The sequence below is a fragment of the Lampetra fluviatilis genome, chromosome 4 (genome assembly GCF_964198595.1).
Source record: "Lampetra fluviatilis chromosome 4, kcLamFluv1.1, whole genome shotgun sequence".
Taxonomy (NCBI): Eukaryota; Metazoa; Chordata; class Hyperoartia; order Petromyzontiformes; family Petromyzontidae; genus Lampetra; species Lampetra fluviatilis.
In genome coordinates this window covers 27,390,661-27,400,410 of record NC_136278.1, presented here as the reverse complement: position 1 = coordinate 27,400,410, position 9,750 = coordinate 27,390,661, and positions in this window count along the sequence as shown.

The following is a 9,750-nucleotide window of genomic DNA, read 5'->3' as shown; positions in this document are numbered from 1 at the left end:
AAAAGACAACCCATCCTCCACCTCCCCTGCGAAAATGTGGTGGAATCTCACATTCTCTGACCTGCCAGTCATTTAATTACTTCGGCTGAAGCCACTTTGTTCTGGATGCGGCACGCTAATGAGCAGGAGATGAAGTGGGCGCTGCTGCCGACTGCATGGCCATCTTATTAGAGGAGTTTATCAGTAATACATTTTAATAAGAGTCAGCCATTTAGACATAGAAGCCCGCAAGGACTAGAATCTGAGAAAAGTAGCAACCATGGATCAACATTAATCAGTTGAAGATGTCAAGAACGTATAATATATTCGGTGGATTTAGGGTTACCTTATGTGAAGCATGCTTATCACCATCATCATGGTCATTGTCAACGGCCATAATTTATCCACTGTTGGTATTAACCATTACAGCTCCTGGACTCAAACCATAAATATCTGAAATTGTCACGTGTTAGTGAAATTGACTGCAACAGCTACGGGACAATTTTCAACAAATATGATTGTGTCCCTGCTTTTGTAAAGTGGGATATTTCTTCCACTAGACTCCACATTTTCATGAAGTAACATAAGCTGCTTTGCAAAAAAGCCCCATTAATTATTTTAAAAACCCATAACAGTTTCAGATACCAAAATTAAATCCCCATTTCCGTGGTCTTGATGCTCATTACAGTGTTTTCGTGTAAAATTTTCACGGGTTTAATTTAACCATTGAAGCTGCCGAGTTTCGGACTTTTTAGGAGGGCCCTTCATTTTAAAGGCTTGGCCAATTCCATGAAAATGTGTCATGCAGTAGGAAACCAAAGTAGCTGGAGAAAAGTCATGCATACAGTACATCAAAGCACTCAAATCTCCGTACCAAAGGATTCAAGCTGTTGTACCACCCATCCTCTGTATAAATTGCAGCCTCCTGCTGTGATCTTTAACGAAATAACAGGCCGGCTCAAAACATTTCGGGACGATTGATGTTAAGTTGCGTCGTGTTCTTAACCCCCCATTCGTATCACACGGCTGGTTGAGATGACTGAACATCTTCACAAAGCGGGAACACGAGTGCGTCATGTGACAGCGACACTTTATTTAGAAACTGCCCTTCCAGGCAGCATTTGAGTCTCTATGCAACAATGAGGAGAGGCACCACAGCAGCTGACAACGCCAATGTTGAACCTCTCCATATCCATCGTGCCCAGCACTCAATTTGAGTCCGTTGAGCATACACATTCTTTCTGACTTCTAGGCTTGGCGTAATGTGCACGAGTGGCTTAGTGTCCAATCCCTGAGTCACTATTGCATCACGTGGACTCTCACCGAACCAATGGCGACGATATGGCAGACACGTGGCCAATTTTACCCTAATATGTCGCATTCAGTGGTAAGAAACAGTACACAAGTCTAACTTGGCACCTCTGAACTGCAGCACACTTCTGAGTATGCAATTCATTACAGATCAGCCAACACCGGCTCTATCTGCAATAACCTGCGATTCCTAGTCAGTCACCCATCCAATTGTGAACTAGGCTCAACTCTACTCAGCTTCCAAAGTTCGATAAGATCAGGCACATTCAGGGCGATTTAGTCATCAGTCATGAAATGTTTTAAAGTTGCGTTGATTAGCCTACTCATATTCCATGAAATATATCAACTTGAATTAGTTTGCGAATTATTTAAAGGGAAATGTAATTACGTTACGTGTTTTAATTAGATTTATTTTGCAGAATCTATCATTTACGTTGTACACTCTGTGGGTTTTCAAGTCTCAAGTACTTATACATGTACATACACATTCACACTTGAACTGAAAAAGTCACGAGAAAAAATATAATTGCAAGGGCAATTAAACCGAAGAGTTCTGCACCATATTGCAACTAAAATATTCAGTGATTAAAGTAATGGAATATTGCACTGCATTGATTTTGCTTAATTCAGTTTGAGTTTTGCTGTACACTGACAAATATGATTGTAAATTATGTAATACAAACTTGATTTGAAGCTTTCGTGACTGCAGGAATCCATATTCTTTGGTTCTTTCGGTAACGTCCCATAGATAGAAAATTTATAGATTATATTTACGTGACTTTACCGAAAGAACCAAAGAGTATGTAATACAAAATTCTAAATAATATTTAGCATCGTAAATATTAATAACAAAATAGATAAGCAGACAGTGCCTCCTTCATACATATAAAGGAGACATTGTTGGCTCGCTAATTTTGTGATTAATATTGTGACGAGGGGGGAGTTTTGAGAAATGTGACGTCACATCAAAATGCGCAATTTTAAATAAATATAGACAACACGTTCTACTTAATTAGATAGACATTTTAATACATGTTTTGTCCTACAACATCAGAGTGCAGCGGCACATTAAATACGCACTACAATGACAATAGTCTAAAGCCATTTGAAGCATTTTTTATTTTTTGGGGGGGCAGAGTTTTGTGACGTCATATATGAGGGGGAGGTCTGACATTTTGTAACGCCGTGTGACATAAGGGGGGGGGTCAAAAATCGTCCAAAATCGCGTGACGTCATTTATGGACGGCCCCTTAGTTATGTATTATCAAGCTAGGACAGATATATTAAAGAGACTGTCTGCCTATTTTTTGTTTATTTTAATACATTTTTAAAAAATACGTAGTTGCAATGTTTATTTATTTGTAATCCGAAATACATCAAGAAATCTACTTGTGAATATCTTCTCTCAAAAATGTAGATAGTTGTGATTCTCATATCACTTGCCACTGACGTTTGTCATCACCAGAAATTTAACTCAGGGCGTTTCCCACTGTACTACCGCTACACCAATAAATAATGAAGTGCTGAAAACCATTTGTTTTCCATGGTGTGCATGTGTCAACACATTTTCCACTCCTTTAAACAGCGCTGAACTTCCTGGGTTATGCAAATGTACTCAGATTTTTCTCAATCCATGTGGAACAACCAAAACCAAAGGAACATCGCTTATTTGCTCAATGAAATCACCTTGTGCTTCGAGTACACGATTCGAGTTTGGTACATTGATCTTGGCTGTTATTATTCACGACCAAAGACATATTCAGCCACACAATAGCTGTAGACAATGGATTTCAAACGATGTCTTTATCACTAAAATCTTGTTCTAGCAAAGCACTTTCGGAGCTATCTGTCACTAATTTTAATTCAGGACAGTCGCCATCTGTTTGGTTACATATTCAAATCATGTGCTTGAATTATTATTTCTGTTGCTCTACTTCAAAGGGAAATTATATGTAAGCATACCGATGTTTTGTGTTTTAAATGCATGCGGGCTCACTGGTGGGGGGGGGGGGAACCTTTGCTATGCACACTATTTACGCAGTTGTTTACGTAATATAATTTTTCAGCTCACATTCGATATTGTACAATCGACAATGCCACATACAAATTGGTTCAAATCACTTCAAGTTGATTCCCTTTAGTGCATTGAATAACCATAATGTAACGTGTAAAGGTGCAGCGCTGCTCATGCCACTGTCGACAGGAATATCTTCACTAGAGGTACCTATCGAGCCGCAATAGGTTATTTGGACGACTTTTCCACACAACTTGGAAGAGGTTAGAGTTCCCACACTTTACTCCACCACATGCAAAACTGCCGATCACCTGTGGTGGACACAGGTTGGGAGGGGGGGTTAAGAAAGCTGCACTGTTCTTCTTGGTTCTTTCGGTAAAGTCACGTAGAATGGAAATAAAAAACATAATAAAATATTTCTCACGACGTTTCGGCCACAATGCAAGCAGCCGTCATCAGGTGAAGACCAGGTCGGTCTGGGAGACAGCGTCATCAGGTGAAGACCTGGTCTTCACCTGATGACGGCTGCTTGCATTGTGGCCGAAACGTCGTGAGAATTATTTTATTATGTTTTATTTTATTATTTTTATTGTTTCCATTCTACGTGACTTTACCGAAAGAACCAAGATGATGAATCCCTGCAGTCACGAAAGCTTTAAATCAAAAAGCTGCACTGCTTTTTCAACAGCCACGCCAGAAGATCGAACCGGTGACCTCTGGATTGCAAGTCCAGTGTGATGACCATTACACCCCAGCAGCATCCACAATCTCATATAAAAGTGAACAAATGCATTGAATGACATTCCAAATAAACGCTGGTATATGTTGGGGCAATGCTTGTCAACGGTGGGGAGATGTTAACTCCCTCACCTGGTATAAAGGAGGTCATGGATTTCATCCAGACCCTGATGCCTGTATATTTGGAGTTTGCATGCTCTCCCTGTGGTCGCGTGGATTTTACTCCGGGTCCTCTGGGTGTTCACTCCACTTTTAGAAACATGCGTTTACAGTATTTGGCTGCGATAAATTTCCACATGGTAAGCCACTTCGTTGAGCTATCATTTGTGGCCAGGTCGCTTCTGAAAAAGAGCTATATAGATCGGTGGGCCTTACCCGGTAAAATAAAAAAAAACATATTTTGTGTCAACGTGCTCAATTTGGTATAATATGTGCGAGAGCTCATTCCTGCACCTGTTAAATGTTGGCAAAAAAAATAAGCAATGATGTTAAAACATTATCGCGTATGAATGATATGTTAATATACTGTGTTTGTGACTGCAACTGTTACAGCAGATGGTCGACACACTTTGCTTATTTATGATTTCCTTTATTTACTTTTGTTTCGACGTTGTGTTGACAATCTGACATTCACATTTCCAAACTGAAAAATGTGAAAATAGGATGTTGCTTTGTTCAAGGAAATTTCCTGCCGTCTTTTAAATCTGTTTTCGGACGTCAAGATGACAATGTAACAATACGAGCAATAAATATATCAGTAGCAAATTGTATGTGACGCCCAAAATATTTTTCAAACTTTTGTTTCCTGAATTTTACTGGAATTCCCTTCACACGTACACATATATACATGTTGAACTTCTTTCGCACCATACATAGCCAACCGTGCTAATTGTAGGTGCGGGCAATGCATCTGCTGCTTGTCTCTCGTGCATTGCAGCACATATTTACGCGTGGGACGTGTTTGTTTTCGCGCATCTTTTCCACAAGATAAATATTCCCACCACAAGATTTGTGACAAAATGATTTCGTGTAAAGTCACTACGTTAAAACCGCATGCTTCCAAAACCAATGGCAAAATGTAAATGTTACGTGATTATATAACTATAAAAAGCATGGTCTGGGAAGATGACCCGAATTGACTTGTCTCAACAAACGCGAATTCACAATGTACCTACTGAGAACTGTCAAAATGCAAGACAACTTTTCGGATCGTCGTACTTGTATTCGAAGAGAATACGTGAGATGCGTGAAAGTTAATGAATGGCAAGCTTAGGATGAAAATCAGCCAATTCCACTGACGTCAAGCCAGGCTCAGCATACAGTCACAGCAGGGAACGGTCTTATCAGCTGGAGCCAGAGGCAGCCAGAGATCGTAAATGCCCTATTAGAGTGAGACATGCCAATGCTATAATTTTCCAGCCATCTGGGGTCACAATCAAAGAGGTGATTTAAAAATTCTGTAAAGTTCATCGTGATATTTAACTACAATTTTACGTGCAGCAAATATTTGCAAAGTTAATTACAAATGGCTCAGAAAGCATAATTTAAGTGCCCCTTTTTAAGATGCTGGAGCATTTTTTTTTACTTTAGTTTGAAAATCGTTCCGTGGATTTCGAACAAAAATACAGTAGGACGTTTACCATAGCTTCATCATTACAGTAGAGCACATTCGATCATATGGTGCATTGGAACTTAAAGTATTTATTTTCCCGATTGCTTACATAAGTGTAAACAATTACAATGCGCAAATAGGCCCCGTTCAATGTGAATTACTTATTCATTACTTGTCACCCAGTTAATTACTGGCAACTTTAATTTGCAAGCTGTGTCTTGACCTTTGCAGTTTTAATACTAAACAAATGTACATAAAACACGAGCACAGCTGTGCCGGTCATGAACACTGACAAATAGAGTTCAATAAAGGTCAACATTTACCAGGAAATAATAATGCGTACGCTCTATTGCTTCTTGACCTGAGAATAACAATCAAGTGATAACATGCACAGTCCAGTGTGCATGTGAGGTGAAGGAAGGTAATGAAACATGATATGTGTGTCTATATACTTCTTAACAAAAGCATTTGCAGTCATATAGAGGATAAAAATAAAACACACGTGAATATTACATAGAAACAAATTCATTACTTAGTATTTATATTAGCAGGATAATATTTTCATGACCACACATATGCACTTTAATAGAGGGAGAATTGAGGCCGTATTAAAATTTGTTATGGAGAATAGACTATGTGTTTCTATAGTGAGTACTGTCTTTTTGATATATAGTGGATGGTGGAGGCTGAAAAAAGTCAAAATATAAAACAAACAGATATTTTCAATTCCTTAGCAAAGTTGTATTAAAGTTACACAAATTATCCCATGAGTATAAGTGGGTTGCAGCAGTGGTGTAGTGGTTAGCACACTTCAATATGAGTCAGGCCACCTGAGTTTGACTCCTAACCTTTAAACGGGCGCAACCAAATTGTTCCTGCAACCTCCCTCCCTTCAACCTTGCACCGACTCGCGTGGTGAAATATGGTCAAACACCCCCCATGACCGATACGGTGGATTGATAAAGGGCCGTGATTTTTAAATCCTTTATATTAAGTTCGCTTGCTTGCTTGCTTAGGACCGTGCAAATCTTTCGGTCGTTTTTTAACCCACTTCCCGTGATCCAATCGAGCTGACATTTTCCACACAGACTCGTTGTGCGTGACAATTAATGTTCGTGAAATTTTTTGTTACAAAATTTTACACTTTTTAGGACAAAAATATTACATTTAATTACCAATTGCTTAATGGTGCAATGCAATCATCTGACCCATAGGTGGCAGCCATCTCAAGCCAGAGGACGAGAGGACTCTAGCCGCCACGCATATAAAGGATTTATAGTGAAAAACTTTGTTTTTACGGGTTAATTTTTTGTTTTGTTAGTTGGGAGCCAAATCAAGTTCACAATGCTCTATTGAGTCACGTGCAGCAGCAGCCGGGCATTGGCGTCTTGGTTTCAATCAAATGCCTCTCACAATCCATTGGTTACAAATAGGGAAGGGTGTCAAATCTAAAGTGGTCGCTGCTCAAGAAGGGACAGCATCTGTTAAGCGGCATTTCCTCAGAGATAAGCCAGACCACGTAAATGTGGTGGGCAGTTCTCTACCCAAGCCGTAACGCTCAGCAAGTTTTTTTTTTGCACATGGTAACAATTGCAAATTAAACATTAAAACTAAAAACATCTGAATCACATTACCCAATAGGGACAAAGTGTCATCATCTGCTTGCCTTTGGTGAAGCAACATTTGACTGCAGGTATGTACGCAAAGCAGTAAGTATGCCGATGCAATTTTGCTGCGAGATATATTCATGCGTATAACAGCTTCCCATATGAGACATTTAACGAAGGGTGAGATGGCAAGGTGGAAGAAATATTGTTGAAAAAATATACCGAAGCAGTTGTCCACGTGTAGTTAAACAAGGCTGCGATACACACGTGGTGTTTTTTTTTGCTGGAGGCATTCTGCTTGTTGAACACTGCTAAATCACTTGACTGCCAAGTACGGGTCAGCTTTGAATAAATTTGCATTGCATAAATCAACAACGAATGTGATTAAACAGGCACAGCGAATCACGCTTCGTGACCACGGAGGCCTTATCAAGCAACTACCGTATATCACTGATTTCAGAACGACAGATGACTGTACGTCTGATGAAAACCAGTTCCAAATTCAAAAAGTGCAGCGGTTTGGCATTCTCATAAATGCATACTGGCCCTACGTGTACACTGCCGGAGACATTCGCGTTTGTACTAGAGAAGGTTTAGCCTCAACAAACGAATGCACCTACATACTACACAACTTATGTGTATTACTCAACCATATCAAAACATACTATATACCAAACTCGGATAACTGACATATCTCATAATGTTGTTATGTACGCAAATACATATTCTGTTATTGCATTTAATATTATAATAATGTCAATTTACAGCCCTATGCCAATCGACTGAAGGCCTTCCCACATGCCGTGTTGGTCATGGGGTTTGTTGACGATACTTCATGGACCACTCACAGTAAACATGGCAACGTTGACCCAACGTTGCCATGTTTACCCAACCGTTGATAGGCCGGGAATCGAATTCAGGTCGTCATGTTCAGAGCATCATGCGTACCACTGCACCACTGCCCAGCCCCTTGATGGCGTCTTATAAAATACAAGAAGTTGATCTTTAGTAACTTTTTTTTAATCCCTGTAAGTGGTCTTGTTGCATGGGAAATGGGTATTAATTCAGAAATAACAATATAGTATATACCAGAAGCCGATAACTGGTATATCTTATAATTTATGTTGTATAAATAAAACATCTATGTTATGCACTACATTTGTTACTGAAAGATCATTTAACACATGTCACATACACTCAAATACAAAACAATATATCACTTGGCTTGATTCCACTGCTAAAAGTTATGCACGAGGGTTAACACCGTTGCAATGCCGTATTATCATCAGTCTGTTTATTCATCATGCTCTATTAATTCACCAAAATACCGCTTCAAGTGTTAATTTTCAGCACGAAAAACGAGTGGTCCTGAGCATTGCTTTTACTTTCAAACAATGTAAAATATTTGAACCAACGTCAATCACGTGAATTACACGATGGCTAAAATTAAACAAAAACACCAAAACGCTTAACTTTTTTTTTAAGATGTAAAAGAAGGGGTCTACTCTAGATTTGAAGCTTTCGTGACTGCAAGGATTCATACTCTTAGTTCTTTGGGTAAAGTCACGTAGGTAAAAAATGAAATTAAAATTATTCTATTATTTTATTTTATTTTTTATTAATTTTAATTTCATTTTTTATCTACGTGACTTTACCGAAAGAACTTAGAGTATGGGATCTACTCTGCCCCTCTTGGGGAAAGTGGCACTTTTCATAGCAAAGCTCAATCCAGGTATACTCTTAGGTTTTTTCAATCCAGCTACCCACGGAGATTTCCCTCGGATAATAGCAAAAGGCCTGCATGAACAACAACACTAGCTGACTTGTATTGCATGCATTTTGAGTTAAAAGCCATTGTTTAGTTGTGCACAACGCTAATGGTCACACTTGATTATTACATGGCAATGCGTAATTAAATATTTCATTGGTCAATTATATTGGGCTGTACGCTTACTTCTGCTTTGTTTCCACTGAATTCGCACACCGGTCAAAATGAATTGGCTTCTGTTGTTGGGGCACTGCCAGGTACCAAGCTTGAGCCAGCTGTATTGTGATTGCAAATGCTAATCCTTTTTGGAGAGTGAATTTATCTACGTAAAATGCAATCATTTTGTTTCACTTCAAGTGAGGCACAAGGTAGATACGTTTGTTTTAATTTACACCCCTGTTTGTCAATTGACTGCTGGATGAAGTCCTCCCCATGACTTTTAGTCAATGGGGGTTGTTTGACTATATTTCACCAAACTGGCCAGTGGCAGTTTATGAAGAGGGGGCCCAAGACAGGTTCAGATATCATTCTCCACTGATGTTAGTCAAAAGTCAAAGTCAAAAGTCACTTTATTGTCAAGTGTGTTACATGCATGACATACAACACAGATGAAATTACAGTCCTCTCTCTTGGTCCCACGGTGCAACCAAGCAATTAAAAAATGAATCACAATTAACAGACATAAATAAACAATAAACAATCGGCGATCAACACAAGATAA